The 21,311-nt window shown below is 45.7% G+C and overlaps 1 pseudogene; it reads right to left on the minus strand.

The window, feature by feature from the left end:
• Positions 1 to 556: 556 nt before the first annotated feature.
• LOC103225064 (eukaryotic translation initiation factor 1-like) lies at positions 557 to 1,202 on the minus strand (annotated as a pseudogene).
• Positions 1,203 to 21,311: the final 20,109 nt, after the last annotated feature.

Genomic DNA, 21,311 nt, shown 5'->3' on the forward strand with positions numbered 1-21,311 from the left:
TTATTTATACCTAGTGAAATTGCTTTGGAGGATAAATCTGACTTCATCATGAAGGTGGATCTGTGACCATCAGCAGTTTCAGATTCACATAATCACTTTTTTTTTGAGATGGAGTCTCGCTTTGTTGCCCAGGCTGGAGTGCAGTGGTGTGATCTTGGCTCACTGCAAACACCTCCCGGATTCAAGTAATTCTTCTGCCTTAGCCTCCTGAGTACCTGGGATTACAGGCGTGTGCTGCCACACCCGGCTAATTTTTGTATTTTTAGTGGAGATGGGGTTTCACCATGTTGGCCAGGTTGGTCTTGAACTCCTGACCTCAAATGATCCACCTGCCTCGGCTTCCCAGGATTACGGGTGTGAAGGGACTTTTCTTTTTTGTCTGTGTGGCTCTTTTCAGTTTATTACATGAAGGAGTTACACTAGTCCAAGCTAAGAGCAGACCCCAAATAGTTACTTCATACACACTGTGGGGTTTTTAAACTTGTGACAAAGACAGAAGGGAAATTCTACTCATTGCAAGAAAATCCTCACTTAAGTTTCAGTGAGCCACAGACACTTAGAACCCATGAACCTTCAGCTGACTGTCCTTGGCCAGTGCAGTCTCTGCAAGGAACTGGCATAGGTTCTTGCACGAGTCACTCTGTAGCTTAATTAGTTCTGCATTTTCTGGATGCTCAATTCAGACAAATTTCTTCTTGAGTGCCGTCACTAGTTTCTTTCTTTCTTTCCTTCTTTTTTTTTCAGAGTCTTGCTTTGTTGCCCAGGCTGGAGTATAGTGACATGATAATCTCGGCTCACTGCAACCTCCTTCTCCCAGGTTCAAGGGATTCTCCTGCCTCAGCCTCCCAAGTAGCCAGGACTACAGACATGCACCACCACAACCAACCAGTTTTTGTGTTTTTAGTAAAGATGGGGTTTCAGCATGTTGCCCAGGCTGGTCTCGAACTCCTGACCTCATGTGATCCACCCACCTAGGCCTCCCAAAGTGCTGGGATTACAGACATGAGCCACTGTGCCTGGCCTAGTTTTTTTTTTTATGGTAGTCATCAGCAATTCCTTGGACAGTAGTAAGGGTCTTCCTGCCATTTCTTTGTTAAATTCTTATATGGATATAATCCTCGGTGCCAGCAGGAAGCAGGTTATCGCCCTTAGTTGCATCTAGCAAAGAGGTTAAAAGAATAGCGGTTCTGAATAGTAAACATACTATACAATTCCTTTTCCTCAGCAGAAACTGCCTACAGAGGTAGCAGTGGAAGAAGTGGGGGGAAGTGGGCAAAGGTGGGGTATGGAGCATCAGGAAGCAAGGGGGCTCAAAGGGAAAGTTGCTGAGTCCTCATCGGTGGCTCAGTGACTGGGTTCATGAAAAGACTTGAGGTTTTGAGTTCAATTTCTTGCTGTCCCACACTCTCTTGCCCTTCCACATTCCACCACGAACGACTCAGCAAGAAGGCCTTCAACAGACACCAGCACCTGGATATTGGACTCATCTGCCTCCAGAACTGTGAAAAATGTATTTCTTTTCTTTGAAACTACCCAGTCAGTGGTGTTCTGTTACAGCAACACAAAATGGACTAAGAATATGTTGCTAGTAAATATATAATTTTAGCCATGGGTTTTAAGATCTGGAGTGATTGGAAATATTGGGCATCCCCTAGAGATTCTGTACTCAGAGCTGGATGCAGTAACTAGAGGTAATTTTCGATGTGAATGTGCTTGAAGTTGTATGTAGTATAATCCTAACAACAGAGCAAGACCCTATCTCAAAAAAACAACAACAAGAAGGGATATTATGTAGCCTATAAAATAAATGGGTGGGCTAAAGGACCACATTCTGAGCTACATAATGAGAAAGAGCCAAAGCCAAATTGCAGAACCGGTCTGATGACAAGGCACTACTGCCATGATTGAAGAGCTCCAGATATGCTGCTTGTGCCAATGATACCATGACCATCAGATACTGGACTGATCACTACTCTGTAATCACTGCTTTTCCAGGAAGTGATCCTCCTGAAACCAACTTTTCTAGCAAGCTTCGAGGCAGATGTGGCTGACTGGCAGAGCCCAGTCCACATGCCAGTGCTCTAGCTGCAAGGCAGGTGGAAAAAGAGTACCTAGCACTTTCAGCTTCTGTAGGGGATGGTAGGCCCTGCATCTCTGACTCATCACCTGATGAAATTTCCTAAAGGAAGGAAAGAGGGTTAGAGTGCTATGGACCCAGCATACATGTCGTGTCCCTACACCCATAACCGTCAAGACCACCCCTGTAAGGGACATTAATTTTTTTTTTTTTTTTTTTTTTTGAGACGGAGTCTCGCTCTGTCGCCCAGGCTGGAGTGCAGTGGTGCAATCTCGGCTCACTGCAAGCTCCGCCTCCCGGGTTCACGCCATTCTCCTACCTCAGCCTCCCGAGTAGCTGGGACTACAGGCGCCCGCCACTGCGCCCGGCTAATTTTTTTCTATTTTTTAGTAGAGACGGGGTTTCACCATGGTCTCGATCTCCTGACCTTGTGATCCGCCCGCCTCGGCCTCCCAAAGTGCTGGGATTACAGGCGTGAGCCACCGTGCCCGGCCAGGGACATTAATTTTGGATTACTGCCAGTGTATCTCATAAAGCCTACTGCAAACAAGGCTTACACATTTTAACAATCTATACTTAGTCGGGATTATTGAATGAAGGTTGGTTTAAGATAGACATAACTTCTCACCAAGAAAACTGTTGTTGTCCACCCATATTGAAATGATTAAATGAATTACGATGTGTGTGTTTGGACAGATCACATGATTCTGTGGGAGCAATCAACATATAAATCATGATGCCTTAAAAAAACAATAAAAATTTTCTCACACTGTAGTGAAAGTAACTCATCACACTTCAGCTGGGGCTCCCCTGCGTCATCCTTAAGATCCAGACAGAACTGCACTGTCCCACATGGTAGCTACTAGCCACATGGAGCTATTGAGCCCTTGAAATGTATCTAGTCCGAATTGATAAACACTGTAAGTGTAAGATATGTACTGTATTTCAAAGCCTGAGTATAAAAGTGTAAAATATCTCCTTAATAGTTTTTCGTGTTGAATGCATGTTGAAATAATAGTTTGGGTATATTGGATAAATAAAATCCATTATTAAAATTAAAAAAAAAAAAAAAAAAAAGAAAACTGTTGCCTGTGCCACATCGGAAAACTGGGAAATTAGGAAGCCATTGTTCCAACTGTTGGCTCCAGGAACACATTACCCCAGGACCTGGGGAACAGGAAGCCACTGCCAGAGCTGTTGGTACCAGAGCTGTGACTTACTGAATCCTCACATGCGACTTCATTTTATTCCCTACTTTAGCTTAGTTCCAGATCAAGCCCCTTAGGCATGTATCTGATTGGGAAACTCAAAACACATCCAGAGACTAAGCTTCAAGAAAGTCTAAGGTCAGGAGCAGTGGCTTATACCTGTAAACCCAGTACTTTGGGAGCCCAAGTTGGGCGGATCGCCTGAGGTCAGGAGTTCGAGACGAACCTGACCAACATGACAAGACCTCATCTCTACTAAAAATACAAAAATTAGCCAGGCTTAGTGCCTGGCACCTGTAATCCCAGCTATTCGGGAGGCTGAAGCAGGAGAGTCACTTGAACCCGGGAGGCAGAGGTTGTAGTAGCTGGGATTACGGGCGTGCGTCACCACACCTATCTAATTTTTGTATTTTTAGTAGAGTCAGGGTTTTGCCATATTGACCACGCTGGTCTCAAATTCCTGGCCTCAAGTGATCCACCACCTCAGCCTCCCAAAGTGCTGGAATTACAGGCATGAGCCACCGCACCCAGCTATTTTTAATAGTTAATACATTCATATGGTTAAAAAAAAAAATCAAACACTATCAACAGTATGCAGTGAGAATTAAAATTCCTTACCCACCTCTATTCTCTAATCCACCAGTTTTCATTCCAAGAATCATTAACTTTTACCAGTTTCTTTTTCTTTTCTTTTTTCTTTTCTTTTTTTTTTTTGAGATGGAATCTTGCTTTGTCACCCAGGCAGGAGTGCAGTGGCCTGATCTCAGCTCACTGCAAACTCTGCCTCCCGGGTTCACGCCATTCACTCTCCTCAGCCTCCCAAGTGGCTGGGACTACGGGTGCCCGCCACCACGCCCGGCTAATTTTTTGTATTTTTAGTAGAGACGGGGTTTCACCGTGTTAACCAGGATGGTCCTGATCTCCTGACCTTGTGATCTGCCTGCCTCGGCCTCCCAAAGTGCTGGGATTTCAGACGTAAGCCACCACGCCCAGCCCAACTTTTCTTTTTTATCCTTCCAAAAAATAAAAAATAAAACTATACCTATGTGTCTATAAATCCCTCCCTTTTGTTTTACTTGTATAGTGTATAAAATACCCACTGTTTACACCAATCTACTTTTTTTTTTTTTTTTTTTTTTTTTTTTTTTTTTTGAGACAGAGTCTTATTCTATCTCCCAGGCTAAAGTGCAGTGGCATAATCTTGGCTCCCTGCAACCTCTGCCTCCTGGGTTTAAGCAATTCTCCTGCCTCAGCCTCTCAGGTAGCTGGGATTACAGGTGCCCACCACCATACCTGGCTAATTTTTGTATTTCTTTTTTTAGTAGAGACAGGGTTTCGCCATGTTGGCCAGGCTGGTCTTGAACTCCTGACCTCAGGTGATCCAGCCGCCTCAGCCTCCCAAAGTGCTGGGATAACAGGCGTGAGCCACCACACCCGGCTTACACCAACCTACTTTTGATAGCCAGTGAGAAAGTTGAGTCCTAGGGAACCTAACTCCAGAACAGTCGGACAACAATAAGAAATCCATTTCTTCTTCTCACAATCTTTGTTTTTAGAAAACCTTTATTTTTTAATTTACAAAATATTGCAAAATATTTAAACAATACAAACATACAGAAAGTAAAAAATGAAAGCGTCCTTTAAGTTCATTTCTCAAAAGTAACTACTGTAAATAGTTTGTATATTTATCTATCAAACATAACCTATCTATCCAACCTCTTTTCTTTTTTTTTTTTTTTTTTGAGACAGATTCTTGCTCTGTCACTCAGGCTGGAGTGCAGTGGTGCGATCTCGGCTCACTGCAAGCTTTGTCTCCCGGGTTCACGTCATTCTCCTGCCTCAGCCTCCCGAGTAACTGGGACTACAAGGCACAGTGGCTCACACTGTCCCTTCATAACTGGCATTAATCCATTCACGAGGATGGAGCATTCATGACATAAACATCTTCTATTAGGCCCCATTTTCCAAAACTATTGCACTAGGGATTAAGTTTTCAATACATGTTCTTTGGGGGAACATATTTAAACCATACCATGTATCATATGGACAACAGTAGAGGAAGAAGAAGATAATCTTTTTTTTTTTTTTTTTTTTTTTTTTGAGACGGAGTCTCTCTCTGGAGCCCAGGCTGGAGTGCAGTGGCCGGATCTCAGCTCACTGCAAGCTCCGCCTCCCAGGTTCACGCCATTCTCCTGCCTCAGCCTCCCGAGTAGCTGGGACTACAGGCACCCGCCACCACACCCGGCTAGTTTTTTTGTATTTTTTTAGTAGAGACGGGGTTTCACGATGTTAGCCAGGTTGGTCTCGATCTCCTGACCTCGTGATCCGCCCGTCTCCGCCTCCCAAAGTGCTGGGATTACAGGCTTGAGCCACCGCGCCCGGCAGATAATCTTTTCATGGGCTTAGTTGTGTCCCTCCAAAATTTATATGTTGCAATCCTAACCCTTAGTGTCTCAGAATGTGACTACATTTGAACATATGGCCTTTAAGGGGATAATTAAGGCAAAATGAGTTCATTAGGGTGGGCCATAACTCAGTATGACTAGTGTCTTTTTTTCTGAGACTGAGTCTAGCTTTGTCGCCCAGGCTGGAGTGTAGTGGCATGATACTTCGGCTCACTGCAACCTTTGCCTCCTGGGTTCAAGCGATTCTCCTGCCTTAGCCTCCCAAGTAGCTAGGATTACAGGTGTCCGCCACCACGCCCAGCTAATTTTTGTATTTTTAGTAGAGATGGAATTTCACTGTGTTGGCCAGGCTGTTCCTGAACCCCTGACTTCAGTTGATCTGCCTGCCTTGGCCTCCCAAAGTGCTGGGATTACAAGCATGAGTCAATGTGCATGGACTTGACTGGTGTCTTTATAAGAAGAGAACAAGGCCAGGCTCAGTGGCTCTATCTTGTAATCCCAGCACTTTGGGAGGCTGAGGCGAGCATATCACCTGAGGTCAGGAGTTCGAGACCAGCCTGGGCAACATGGTGAAACCCCATTCCTACTAAAAATACAAAAATTAGATGGGCATGGTGGCGGGTGCCTGTAATTCCAGCTACTCAGGAGGCTGAGGCACAAGAATCTCTTGAACCTGTGAGGTGGAGGTTGCAAAGAGCTGAGATTGCGCCATTGCACTCCACCTCTGGGCTACAGAGTAAGACTCCATCTTGAGGGGGGAAAAAAGAGAAAGCTGTACCTAGCCTGGGCAACATGGTGAAACCCAGTCTCTAAAAAAAAAAAAAAAAAAAAAAAAAAAACCCACACAAAAATTGGCTGGGCACAGTGACTCATATCTGTAATCCCAGCACTTTGGGAGGCTGAGGCAGGTGGATCACAAGGTCAGGAGACTGAGACCATCCTGGCTAACACGGTGACAATTTGTCTCTTCTAAAAATACAAAAAAAAAAAAAAAAAAAAAAAAAAGAAAAAATTAGCTGGGCATGGTGGTGGGCGCCTGTAGTCCCAGTTACTCAGGAGGCTGAGGCACGAGAATGGTGTGAATCTGGGAGGTGGATCTTGCAGTGAGCCGAGATTGTGCCACTGCACTCCAGCCTGGGTGACATAGCGAGGCTAGGTCTCAAAAAACAAACAAACAAACAAAAAAATAGCCATGTGGTGGCACACGCCTGTAGTCCCAGCTACTTGTGAGGCTATGCAGGAAGATCCCTTGAGCCTGGGAGGTGGAGGCTGCAGTGAGCTGAGATCATGCTACTGCGCTCCAGCCTGGGTGACAGAGAGGAGAGGCAGAATCTGGTGCCACATTACCTGAGTTCAAAGCCAAACTCTGCACCCATTCGCTAGAATGACTTAATCTCTCTATATGTTAGGATTCATAAATTAATAGATATGTAAAACACTTGGTACAGCCACCGCCACAAAGTATATACTGTGTAAGTCCATGCTATTGTGGGTTTTTTTGTTTTATTTTGTTTTGTTTTGTTTTTTTTAGACAGAGTCTGGTACTGTCGCCCAAGCTGGAGAGCAATGGTGCGATCTCGGCTCACTGCAACCTCTACCTACTGCGTTCAAGCGATTCTCCTGCCTCAGCCTTCCGAGTAGTTGGGATTACAGGCACCCGCCATTATGCCTGGTTAATTTTCGTATTTTTGTAGAGATGGGGTTTCACCATGTTGGGTCTTGAACTCCTGACCTCAGGTGATCCACCCGCCTCAGCCTCCCAAAGTGCTGGGATTACAGGAGTGAGCCACCGCGCCTGGCCTAGTGCTTGTTATTGTTAAGGAGGAAACTAAATGACCTTTAGGTGGAAAAAAATATCAGAGAAGCAGGTCTATGGTCTGGAAAAAGAAACTTCTCTTTTTGAAGGTGAGACAGATTAAATTTCAAGTTCATTCAGATGAGAGAATATCTATGGAATTAAAGTGAATAGGTGGACAAAAATGAGAGTACATCAGGCAGAACAATATGAATGTTCTGCAGCTAAATGTTCCTTACTTCTTTAATTAAAATGTTTAAACAAATGAACAGAAATTATCAATCTCTTCTTCAGAGAATATGGAATTCGCAGTTAACAAAAATCATTGCAATTTAGCTGGGTGTGGGGACACATGCTTGTAGTCACAGGTAGTCAGCAGGGTGAGACAGGAGGATCCCTTGAGTCCAGGAATTCAAGTCCAGCCTAGGCAACATAGTATGACCCCGTCTTTACAGTAAATGAAAAATAAAACAAGGCCAGGCATGGTGGCTCACGCCTGTAATCCTAGCACTTGGGGAGGCCAAGGCAGGAGGATTGCTTGAGCTCAGGAGTTCTAGACCAGCCTGGGCAACACAGGGAGGCCCTGTCTCTACAAAAAAAAAAAAAAAATTAGCCAGGTGTATGGTGGAGTGCACATGTGGTTCCAGCTACCCAGGAGGCTGACGTGGGAGGATCACTTCGAGCCTGGGAGGTCAAGGCTGCAGTAAGCTGTGATTGTACCACTGCACTCCAGCCTGGGTGACAGAGCAAGACCTTATCTCAAAAAATAAATAAAATAAAATAATTGCAATTGAACTTGACACACACTCATTTTTTAAAAACACACAAGCCCAGAGTCTCACGCAAAGAAAAATTATTAGATTATTAGGCTTAATTTATTTGAGGACACTAAGATGCTGATAAGTTTTATTTATTTATTTATTTTATTTTATTTTTATACAGACAGGTTCTTGCCATGTTGCCCAGAGTGGTCTTGAACTCTTAGCCTCAGGCAATTCTCCTGCCTCAGCCTCCCAAAGTGCTGGGATTACTGGAGCTTCTTTTGTGTTCTATTTTGCATGTAACTTGCATGCAATGACTCTAGTAGAGTTGTTGTTGTTTTTTTTTTTGAGATGGAGTTTCGCTCCTGCCTCAGCCTCCCGAGTAGCTGGGATTACAGGCATGTGCCACCATGCCTGGCTAATTTTGTATTTTTAGTAGAGACGGGGTTTCTCCATGTTGGTCAGGCTGGTCTCGAACTCCCCACCGAAGGTGATCCCCCCCCAAAGTGCTGGGATTACAGGCATGAGCCACCACTACTGGCCAGTAGAGTTTTTGTCGTTTTTTTTTTTTTTTTTTTTTTTTGCTTCTTCAAACACAAGCTTGAAAAACAGTTTACACTTGCCCAAATACAGAATAGAACTCATTTAATTTGAACAATCTGTTGATAGAAGATAAGAACAATGTCTCCTTTCAAGATATAATCAAGACAGAGTTTCAGGTTGGGTGTGGTGGCTTATACCTGTAATCCCAGCACTTTGGGAGTTTTGCTTGAGGCCAGGAGTTAGAGACCAGCCCAGCCAACATAGCAAGACTCCTTCTCTTATTAAATAAAAATGTTATTAACAACAGCAAAAAAAGACAGAGCTTCAACAAATTCTTAGAGGCCACGCACCATGGCTTATGCCTGTAATCTCAGCACTTTGGGAGACAGAGTTTCACTCTCGTTGCCCGGGCAGGAGTGCAATGGCACGATCTCAGCTCACTGCAACCTCCACCTGCTGGGTTCAAGCAATTCTCCTGCCTCAGTCTCCCTATTAGCTGGGATTGCAGGTGCCCACGACCATGCCCAGCTAAGTTTTTGTATTTTTAGTAGAGATGGGGTCTCATCATGTTGGCCAGGCTGGTCTCAAACTCCTGACCTCAGACGATCCACCTGCCTCAGCCTCCCAAAGTGCTGAGATTACAGGTGTGAGCCACTGCACCAGGTCTCTTTTTTTTTCTTTTTTTTAAATTTTTTTATTTTTTTGACATGGAATCTCTTTCTGTTGCCCAAGGGAGTGCAGTGGTGCAATCTTGGCTCACTGCAAGCTCTGCCTCCCGGGTTCACACCATTCTCCTGCCTCAGCCTCCTGAGTAGCTGGTACTACAGGCGCCCACTACCGTATCTGGCTAATTTTTTGTATTTTTAGTAGAGATGGGGTTTCACCATGTTAGCCAGGATGGTCTCAATCTCCTGAACTCGTGATCTACCTGCCTCGGCCTCCAAAAGTGCTGGGATTACAGGCCTGAGCCACCGAACCCGGCCTCTTTTTTGAGACAGGAATCTCGCACTGTCGCCTGAGCTGGAGTGCAGTGGCATGATTTTGGCTCACTGCAACCTCTGCCTCCCAGGTTCAAGCGATTCTCCTGCTTCAGCCTCCTGAGTAGCTGGGATTACAGGCACCCGCCACCACGCCCAGCTAATTTTTTGTATTTTTAGTAGAGACAGGGTTTCACTATGTTGGCCAGGCTGGTCTTGAACTCCTGACCTCGTGATCCACCCACCTTAGCCTCCCAAAGTGCTGGGATTACAGCTGTGAGCCACTGCGCTGGCCTGGTATGATTTTCTCAAACAAAGGTACATTTGTTTTTAAAGTAAATTTGGCAAGAAATATCCTATTTCGTTTACAAAGCTATTGTGAGAAGGCACTCCTAATTTTGTGGGATGAACCAGTCAACAGGCATTACAGCAAGTGTGCATGAAAGAAGCTGGCCAGGCATGGTGGCTCACGCCTGTAGTCCCAGCATTTTGGGAGGCTGAGGCGGGCAGATCACGAGGTCAGAAGATCGAGACCATCCTGGCTAACATGGTGAAACCCCGCCTCTACTAAAATTATAAAAAAATTAGCTGGGCTTGGTGGCGGGTGCCTGTAGTGCCTGCTACTTGGGAGACTGAGGCAGGAGAATGGCATGAACCCGGGAGGTGGAGCTTGTAGTGAGCCGAGATCGCACCACTGCACTCCAGCCTGGGCGACAAGACAGAGTGAGACTCCGTCTCAAAAAAAAAAAAAAAGAAGAAGTCAGACAAGTTTGGGAAGTGCTAGGTGAAGCAACATTGAACAGACTTGTTTGTTGAAAGACTTCTTAGAAGCTTAGAGGCCTCATGACGCTGACATGTGCTGTGATTTTATAAGGCAGGGTTATGATATACAGCATTTTCTATACTTACTCAAACAAGAAACTTGCTTTCAAAGATTAGCCAATGAGACTAGAATTTGTGAAATACACTTGGACTACCTGAACTAAGATAAATGATCCATGGAGTAAAATCTTCCCAATGCAGAATAATTCCCTAGTACCCCGTCAGTCTTACCACTCAGTGACAATAATCTCTGCTCCCCACTTAGAGCAAACAGAATAAAACGTTGTATCAAATTGAGGCTGGTCTGAGTGAAGTGGTGTTTACAACGAATCGATCACAACCAGTTACAGATTTATTTGTCCTTCTCCACTCCCACTGCTTCACTTCACTAGCCTTACACAAATTTCAAAAATCAAGTTGTAAATTAAAGGCAAGTATAAACATAAAATTGTAAAAAACTTGTAATGGCTTGCAATCATTTGAGGAGGTGTTCAAACTCTCACATTAGTCAGAGAAATGTAAATTAAAATTTGATGAGGCAAGGCGCAGTGGCTCATGCCTATAATCGCAGCACCTCGAGAGGCCCATGGGGAGGATTCCTTGAAGTCAGGAGTTTGAGACCAGCCTGGGCAACAAAGTGAGACCCCATCTCTAAAAACAAAATTATGTATTTATTTATATTTTTGAGACAGAATCTCACTCTGTTGCCCAGGCTGAAGTGCCTTAGTGTTATCTCAGCTCACTGCAGACTCTACCTCCCAGGTTCAAGCGATTCTCCTGCCTCAGCATCCCAAGTAGCTGGGATTACAGGTGTGTGCCACCATGCTTGGCTAATTTTTTTTTTTTCCAGATGGAGTCTCGCTATGTTGCCCAGGCAGGAGTGCGGTGGCCCGATCTCAGCTCACTGCAATCTCTGCCTCCCGGGTTCAAGTGGTTCTCTTGCCTCAGCCTCCTGAGTAGCTGGGATTACAGGCGCACACCACCACACCTAACTAATGTTTGTAGTTTTAGTAGAGACAGGGTTTCACTATGCTAGCCAGGCTGGTCTTGAGCTCCTGACCTTGTGATCCACCCACCTCGGCCTCCCAAAGTGCTGGAATTATAGGCGTGAGTCACCATACCTGGCCTGCCTAATTTTTATGTTTTTGGTAAAGATGGTGTTTCACCATGTTGGCTAAGCTGGTCTCGAACTTCTGGCCTCAAGTGATCTTGAATATATATATATTTAATTAGCCAGGCATGGTGCCATGAGCATTTAGTCCCAGGTACTCAGGAGAATCACTTGAGCCCTGCAGGAGATTGAGTCTGCAGTGATCCATGATGGTATACTGCCCTTCAGCCTGGGTGATAGAGCAAGATCTCAATTCTAAAACAACAACAACAACAACCACCCCACAAAAAACCAAAAAACTCAATGAGATACTACTTTACATCCATCAGACCTGCAGAATTTTTTTTTTTTTTTTTTGAGACAGAGTCTTGCTCTGTCGCCCAGGCTGGCGCGATCTCAGCTCACTGCAAGCGCCATCTCCCAGGTTCATGCCATTCTCCTGCCTCAGCCTCCTGAGTAGCTGGAACTACAGGCGCCCTCCATCGTGGCCGGTTAATTTTTTTTTTTTGTATTTTTAGTAGAGACAGGGTTTCACCATGTTAGCCAGGATGGTCTCTGTATCCCGACCTCGTGATTCACCCGCCTCAGCCTCCCAAAGTGCTGGGATTACAGGTGTGAAGCACCGCACCCGCCCAGTTTTTGTTTTTAATGTTTTATTTACATAGGTTAATGAGGAACAAGTGTTTGGTTACATGAGTAAGTTCTTTAGTGGTGACTTGTGAGATTTTGATGTACCCATTACCTGAGCAGTAAACACTGCACACAATTCGTAGTCTTTTATCCCTTACCCGCTTCCCAGCCTTTTCCCTGAGTCCCCAAAGTCCTTTGTGTCATTCTTATGCTTTTGCATCCTCATAGCTTAGCTCCCACTTATAAGTGAGAACATACGATGTTTGGTTTTCCATTCCTGAATTACTTCACTTAGCATAATAGTCTCCAGTCTCCTCCAGGTCGCTGTGAATACCATTAATTCATTCCTTTTTATGGTTGAGTAGTATTCCATCATATCTATATCTATATATACCACAATTTCTTTATCCACTTGTTGATTGGTGGACATTTGGGTAGCCCTGCATTAGAAGATTTAGAAAAAGGAAGCTTTCATATTGCTGATGTAAAGGCAAATATTTTTAGCTTTTTTGGAAAGCAACCTGGCAGCATCTTTTTTTCCTCCCTCCCTCGTTTCCTTCTTTTTTTTTTTTTTTTTTTTTTTTTTTTTTGAGACGGAGTCTCGCTTTGTTGCCCAGGCTGGAATGCAGTGGCCGGATCTCAGCTCACTGCAAGCTCTGCCTCCCGGGTTTACGCCATTCTCCTGCCTCAGCCTCCTGTGTAGCTGGGACTATAGGCGCCCGCCACCTCGCCAGGCTAGTTTTTGGATCTTTTAGTAGAGATGGGGTTTCACTTGTTAGCCAGGATGCTCTCGATCTCCTGACCTCATGATCCGCCCGTCTCGGCCTCCCAAAGTGCTGGGATTACAAGCTTGAGCCACCGCGCCCGGCCTCTTTTTTTTTTTAAACAGTGTCTTACTTTGTCACCCAGACTGGAGTGCAGGTGTGATCTTGGCTCACTGCAGCCTCTGCCTCCTGGGTTCAAGCGATTCTCTTGCCTCAGCCTCCCGAGCAGATGGGATTACAGGTGTGCCACCATGACCAGGTAATTTTTTTTTTTTTTTTTTTTGAGACAGAGTCTCTCTCTGTCACCCAAGCTGGAGTGCAATGGCACAATCTTGGCACACTGCAAACTCTGCCTCCCAGGTTCAGGCAATGCTCCTGCCTCAGCCTCCCGAGTAGCTGGGATTACAGGCGCCCACAACCATGCCCAGCTAATTTTTGTATTTTTAGTAGAGACAGTTTCACCATGTTGACCAGTCTGGTCTTGAACTCCTGACATCAGGTGATCTGCCTGCCTCGGCCTCCCAATGTGCTGGGATTACAGGTGTGAGCCACCATGCCTGGCCGTCTCTTCTTCTTACAAGGACACCAGTCCTAGCCCCCCCCACCCTTATGACTTTATTTAACCTTAATTCCTTCTCTCCCTCCCTCCCTCTCTCCCTCCCTCCCTTCCTTCCTTCCTTCCCTCCTTCCTTTCAGACTGAGTCTCACTTTGTCACCAGGCTGGAGTGCAGTGGTATGATCTCGGCGCACTGCAACCTCCGCCTCCCAGGTCAAGCAACACTCCTGCCTCAGCCTTCCGAGTAGCTGGGACTACAGGCGCATGCTGCCATGCCCGGTTAATCTTTTCTGTATTTTAGTAGAGACAGGGTTTCACTACGTTGCCCAGGCTGGTCTTAAACTCCTGAGCTGAGGCAATCCGCCCGCCTTGTCCTCTGAAAGTGCTGGGATTACAGGCATGAGCCACCGTGCCTGGCCTAATTACTTCTTTAAAGGCCCTATCTTTGGCCAGGTGTGGTGGCTGAAGAAATAAATAAAATAAAATAAAAGATGGGAATTGCAATAGGGAAAGAGTTTAATACACATAGAGCTGACTAAATGGAAGTCTGGAGTTTTATTATTACTCAAATCAATCTCCCTGAAAATTCATAGGCTAGAGTTTTTCAAAGATAATTTGGCAGGCAGGGAGTTAGGGAATGGGTTCTGCTGATTGTTTGGGGATGCAATCATAACTGTGTGGAAACTGGTCTTCTTGTGCCGAATTCGCTTCCAGGTGGAGGCCACAGAGGGTCTGATCTAGCTAAAACCATCTGCTGGTCAGAAATACAAAAGTCTGAAAAGCATCTTAAAAGGCCAATGCTAGGTTCTACAATAGTGACGTTATTTACAAGAGTAATTGGGGAGGTTGTAAATCTTGGGACCTCTGGAACAGTAACTAGTAATCCTTTAAGGAAGCCTATATCTTAGTGGAATTCAGGCCCCCTCATCCTCCTAAATTGGTGGCCTTTCATTTTAGTTTTGGGAAGAGATGTTAACATTTAAACTATACATTTCTCCCAAAGTTAGTTTGGCCGATGTCCAGGAATGACTAAGGGCAGTTTGGAGGTTAAAGGCAAGATGGAATTGTTTAGGTCAGTTCTCTTTTACTGTCATAATTTTCTCACTGTTATAATTTTTGCAAAAGCAGTTTCAGAACTCTATGTAGTTCCCAGGTTTACTACTTTTAGTTTCACCAAAATGAAGAGACAGAGCAGGGTTTTTCTGCCCCAGTTGCAAATTTTTAGGAAAGGGAAACTAACTGACCCAACCTGGGTCACATGTCCTGCTTTGGTCCAATCACTGTGACCAATGCTGGTCACTGAATATATATATATGGCAGCTAAAGTCCTGAGGGATAGTATGGAGTCGGGAGGCTTTCCAAGAGAGGGGGTTGTGATGAGCTGGAAATGTACCTGATCCTTGTCTTTCTGTAGCACCCAAACCTAAGTCAGTCCTACCATCGTCCTGTTCTTTGCCTGAGCAGCCAAGAGCTGCTGGAGGGGTGGGGGAAAGTCAAACAACCATCTACAGAATTTTCAAATGGAAATTTTAAAAGAGAAAAATCATGATGTTGGTTGGATGGACAGGGATGGTACTGGGTGGGGTAGCATTGCAAAGGACTGGGCTGGGTGCGGTGGCTCACGCCTGGAATCTCAGCACTCTGGGAGGCAGAGGTGGGCAGATCACCTCAGGTCAGGAGTTGGAGACCAGCCTGATCAACACAGCAAAACCCCGTCTCTATTAAAAAATACAAAAATTAGCTGGGCGTGGTGGCATGTGCCTGTAATCCCAGCTACTCGGGAGGCTGAGGCTGGTGAATTGCTTGAACCTGGGAGGTGGAGGTTGCAGTGAGCTGAGATCATGCTACTGTACTCCAGCCTGGGTGACAGAGTGAGACTCTGTTCAAAAAAAAAAGGGAGAAGACTGGTTCTCTGGCCCCAAAGACTCATGATCTCGGTGAATTCACCACAGTTCAGGGTCAAGCTCCAAATTTTGCATGCTTAGAAATGTGAACTTGTGGCTGGTCATGGTGGCTCAAATCCCAGCACTTTGGGAGGCCAAGGCAGGTGTATCGCCTGAGGTCAGGAGTTCGAGACCAGCCTGGCCAACATGGTGAAACCTCATCTCTACTAAAAATACACAAATTAGCCAGATGTGGTGGTGGGTGCCTCTAATCCCAGCTACTCGGGAGGCTGAGGCAGGAGAATCGCTTGAACCTGGGAGGTAGAGGTTATGGTGAGCCAAGATTGTGCCACTGAACCCCAGCCTGGGCTGCAGAGACTCCGTCTCAAAGGAAAAAAAAAAAAAAAAGAAATGTGAACTTGTCAATATCTCAGAACTGATACAATTTGTGGATAGTGATTCACATTAATGAAATTTACACGGAACTGGTGTACAAATTCTAAATGAAAATTTATTTATTTTTATTTATTTATTTTTGAGATGGAATTTCGCTCTTGTTGCTAGGTTGGAGTGCAATGGCGGGATCTCAGCTCACCAAAACCTCCACCTCCCGGGTTCAAGTGATTCTCCTACCTCAGCCTCCCAACTAGCTGGGATTATAGGCATGCACCACCATGCCTGGCTAATTTTTTTGTATTTTTAGTAGAGACGGGGTTTCACCATGTTGGTCAGGCTGGTCTTGAACTCCTGACCTCGGGTGATCTGCCCACCTCGGCTTCCCAAAGTGCTGGGATTACAGGCGTGAGCCATTGTGCCTGGTCATTAAATGAAAATTTATTCATTTACAAATATTTAAGGGCATATCAACCTCCTTCAGATATGTTTTGCAAACAGCTTTTTGAACCAAACTCAATGCCAACCCCTGTTCTGGGTGCTGGAGATACCGAGGTAAATAAAATATAGGGTTTGTTTTCTTTTTTATTTTCCTGTTTCTGAATAGATCACAAGGCTTTGTTTTCTGAGAGCTCCCTAACTTGTGAGTACACTGGATGTGGGCAGACACCTTTTCTCTCTGAAATCACAGAGCATAGAAAGCAGCTTGTTGAGCCTCAAATCACAACAAGGGAGGCTGGCTGGAGGGCTGGAACAGTCAGTAGTGTCTTTGACGCCAGGGATAACTAGATGTTAGAGTTGAGGTGACCCAACCACAACCCAGTACAGGTCTGCGACTAAGCACTGCCTCCTGATACTCTTTGCACTCCCATAGCTGAGCAGGACCTTTATTCTGTAGACATTTTTCATCTTTTTTTTTTTTTTTTTTTTTTTGAGACGGAGTCTCACTCTGTCACCCAGGCTGGAGTGCAGTGGCGGGATCTCAGCTCACTGCAAGCTCCGCCTCCCGCGTTCAAGTGATTCTTCTGCCTCAGCCTCCTGAGTAGTTGGGACTACAGGTGCCTGCCACTATGCCCAGCTAATTTTTAAAATATTTTTAGTAGAGATGGGATTTCACCATGTTGGCCAGGCTTGTCTCGATCTTTTGACCTCGTGATCCGCCCGCCTTGGCCTCCCATAGTGCTGGGATTACAGGTGTGAGCCACCGTGCCCAGTCAACATTTTTCATTTTACATGAAAGCTGTCTCCAGTCCTGGGTGCTGAATCATTGCTGGCGGCATTCGCTCAGCTCTCACCCATGCCGCATTGATCTTACTAACATATCACTCAGGACAGGACCTGGTTTCCCCAGTTTCTGACTCCTTGAAGGTCCTTCATTCTTGCCTACTTGTTGATCTGTGCCATTCTGATTCGATTGTTGGCATCCCTCTGTGAGCTTCTGCCTTGCTTTGGTCCCTTTTCTCTCCTCTCAGCTGTTTTTTTTTTTTTTTTTTTTTTTTTTAAAGCAGTTGTCAATTTCCTTCAAGCTTCCACCCAGTCTTTCTCCTCCTAACTCATAGCAGGTAACCTTGCCACCCGCTGTAGCTAGAAAATGTGGGTGAGGTGTAACTTCCTTATACATATGTAGGTATAAGCTCCCTACAGAAAGCCTCAGTGCCCGACACGAGTGCCCCAGGCATCTCCCAGGTTCCTCCTTCTACTACTCTGTCCATTCCAGGGCTTGGTTGCTTTTGTGCCATCTGAGTCCTTTCTCTCTGCTCTGTCCCTGTGGTGGACAGTGTGCTTGACTCTCAGTTCTGGCCTTTCCTCTTAGTCTCCCTTGTTGTATACTCTGCATGGCCCTTGTTGGTGTGAAAAAAGAAACCAAAAATATTTCATCCCAAAATATACTTCTTTGACTTATTTTGATATGGCTATTCAGAGAGCCTGTAGACAGGAATAGCCCTGAAAAGCTGCTTTTTGTGGAGATTTACATCTGTAGAGAAAAAGTCACATTTGTGAAATACACAGCCAGGCTTTCCCTGAGCCCTGCTTCCTTTCTCCAGATCTAGGAAAGAGTAACTCAACCACAGGCTGCCATCTGTTCTTTCTGAGATGACCTGAGATCTTTTCTTTTCTTTTCTTTTCTTTTCTTTTCTTTTCTTTTCTTTTCTTTTCTTTTTTGAGACAGAGTCTCACTCTGTCACCCAGGCTGGAGTGCCGTGGTGCAATCTCGGCTCACTGCAACCTCAGCCTCCCAGGTTCAGGCAATTCTTGTGCCTCAGCCTCCCGAGTAGCTGGAACTACAGGTGCGTGCCACCAAGCCTGGCTAACTTTTTTTGTATTTTTAGTAGAGACGGAATTTCCCCATGTTGCCCAGGCTGGTCTTGAACTCTTGAGCTCAGGCAATCCGCCTGCCTTGGCCTCCCAAATTGCTGGAATCACAGGTATGAGCCACTGCGCCTGGCTGACCTGAGATATTTTCATCTGCAGAATAAGATGTAACCTTTTCTTGTTTTCTTCTTTCACCCTCCCGTTAACCTGCGTGGCCACCTCCCTCAGAGCCTGGAGAAACTTGGTCCTAGGCCATTGTTCTTTGGGCTTATTCATTTATCCTGAAAATAATCGACTCCAACAACCAGCCCTCCATCCATCTTTTCCCCAGTGAAAAGAATCTTTCAGCATCAACCATCTGGCCCTCCTTCGAGTTAATATCTTGTATGACTCCCTTGCACAGGTGTGCATGTAATGAATCTGTTATGCTTTTCTCTGTGACCCTTTATAATGGGGAGGGAAGAGCTCATTCTTTCTGTCCCTACAGCATTCCCTTGAGTCTTGTCTTAGGTCTTCTTCTTTGTCTCTAATTTATCTCCCTGAATGACCTCAACCACTCCCATGGCTTGAGTTGTCATCTCTGTGCAACTCCTGAATCTCTTTTTTCCAGCTGTTTGCTGACTCCTCCCCCCACCCCCCCATCCATTCTCTGCCTTGTTCCGTGCCTTGGGGCACCTTGCCCTCTGGCTTCTGGTTGAGTTTAGCTAATGAGAGGAATCAGGAATAGGAAGCCGTAGACTAAAGTGATTGGGATATTCCTTCTTCTGTTTCCATTCTGCTCCAGTGGGGGCTGCCTTCTCCACAACTGCGGCTCTGCCAGGGGTCCTTGTCCACAGCTCCAGCTCCCGCTGGACTCAGTGAATGTTGCATCTCCTTGTCCCTTCAGGCCTAAGGCTTCCCACTGTTGTTCATCCCGGGATGTTAAACATCTCTTAATGACTTCCTTTACCCTTCCCAGATCTTCAAATCTAGCTGAAGACGCCTTCTGCATCCTGCTGGTACCCTGACTGATACATAACTCCTATCTATCCCTGGAGCAACTGCTCCTTGAACATCTCCGCAGGTGCCCCTGACTCAACAGGTCCAGAACAAAATTCATTTCCCCCCAAATTGCTTTTCTTCCTGATCCTGATTTTTTCTTTTTTTGAGACGGAATCTCGCTCTGTTGCCCAGGCTGTAGTGTAGTGGTGCCATCTCAGCTCACTGCAACCTCTGCCTTCCAGGTTCAAGCAATTCTCGTGCCTCAGCCTCCTGAGTAGTTGGGACTACAGGCACGTGCCACCATGCCTGGCTAATTTTTTATATTTTTAGTAGAGATGGGGTTTCACCGTGTTAGCCAGGATAGTCTCCATCTCCTGAGCTCGTGATCTGCCCACCTTGGCCTCCCAAAGTGCTGGGATTACAAGCATGAGTCACCGCACCCAACCCTTTTTCTTTTGAGACAGAATCTCGCTCTGTTGCCCAGACTGGAGTGCAATGGCGTGATCTCTGCTCACTGCAACCTCTGCCTCCTGGGTTCAAGCGATTCTCCTGCCTCAACCTCCCGAGTAGCTGGGATTACAGGCAGGCACCACCATGCCCAGCTAATTTTTGTGTTTTTAGCAGAGACAGGGTTTCACCATGTTGGCCAGGCTGGTCTCAAACTCCTGACCTCAAGTGGTCCACCCACCTCAGCCTCCCAAATTATTGGAATTACAGGTGTGAGCCACTGTGCCTGGCCATTCTTTCTGATTTCTCCATCTTATTTGTGGGCACCACTATCCACCTAGTTAGTTATTCCAGTTGGAAATCTTAGAGTCATCCTAGACTCCTCCCTTACTCATTAAGTCCCATCAATGGTACCCCCTTAGCATCTCTTGAATCTATTTCTTTCTCTCACTCCCACCCCCACTCCCTAGCCAATGCCTTGATAAGGCCTACATTATCACTTGCCCTGACTCATGCAAGCCTGACTGGTCTTCTTGCCTCTAGTCTTGCCCCCTTCAAACCCTTCTTTACATTGTAGGTCTCAGTGATTTTTTTTTTTTTTTTTTTAAGACAGGGTCTCACTCTGTCATCCAGGCTAGAGTGCTGTGATATAATCATAGCTCATTGCAGCCTCAACCTCTTGGGCTCAAGCTATCCTCTCACCGCAGCCTCTGGAATATAGCTGGGACTACATGTGCACACCACCATTGCCCAGATAATTAACAAAAAAATTTTTTTTTTGTAGAGATAGGTGCCACTATGTTGCTCAGGCTGGTCTCGAACTCCTGGGCTTAAGCAATCCTCCAGCCTTGACCTCCCAAAGTGCTGGGATTACAGGTGTGAGCCACCACACTTGGCCCCACTGATCTATTTTAAATGCAGTCTAATAGTTTGTGTCCCTTGTTTAAAGCCTATCTGTGAGTAGCAGGGTGTGGTGTAGCACCTGTAATCCCAGCGCTTTGGGAGGTTGGGGCGGGAGGATCTCTTGAGACTGGGAGTTCGTGATCATCGTGGGCAACATAGTGAAATTCCATCTCTACAAAAAATTTAAAAACTGGCTGGCCATGGTGGTGCATGCCTGTAGTCCCAGTTACACAGGAAGCTGAAGTGGGAGGATCACTTGAGCCTAGCAGTTCAAGGCTGTTTCAAGCTATGACTGCACCACCGCACTCTAGCCTGCGTAACTGAGAGAGACCCCCTTTTTTTTTTTTTTTTTTTTTTTTTGAGATGTAATCTCACTCTGTCGCCCAGGCTGGAGTGCAGTGGTACAATCTCGGCTCCCTGCAACCTCTGCCTCCCAGAGAGACCCTGTATTCCAACAAACAAACGAATGAACAAACAAACAAACAAACACACACCTTTCTGTGACTCCCTAGAACCTATAGGACACAGTCCAAACCGTTTGCCAAGGCACACAAGGCCCTTCCTGATCTGACACTCCCTACTTACAATTCTGAATGTTGAGTAGTTCCTGCTGAATTCCGTCCCTTCCCATGGCCTCTTCTGTCATCCTGTGCTCCCCTTCCCTGCTCACAATTCTGGAAAACCCCTGTTCATCTTTCAAAACCCATCTTAACACTTCCACACAGTGGGAGTCCTCCCTGGT

The sequence above is a fragment of the Chlorocebus sabaeus genome, chromosome 20 (assembly GCF_047675955.1).
Source record: "Chlorocebus sabaeus isolate Y175 chromosome 20, mChlSab1.0.hap1, whole genome shotgun sequence".
NCBI lineage: Eukaryota > Metazoa > Chordata > Mammalia > Primates > Cercopithecidae > Chlorocebus > Chlorocebus sabaeus.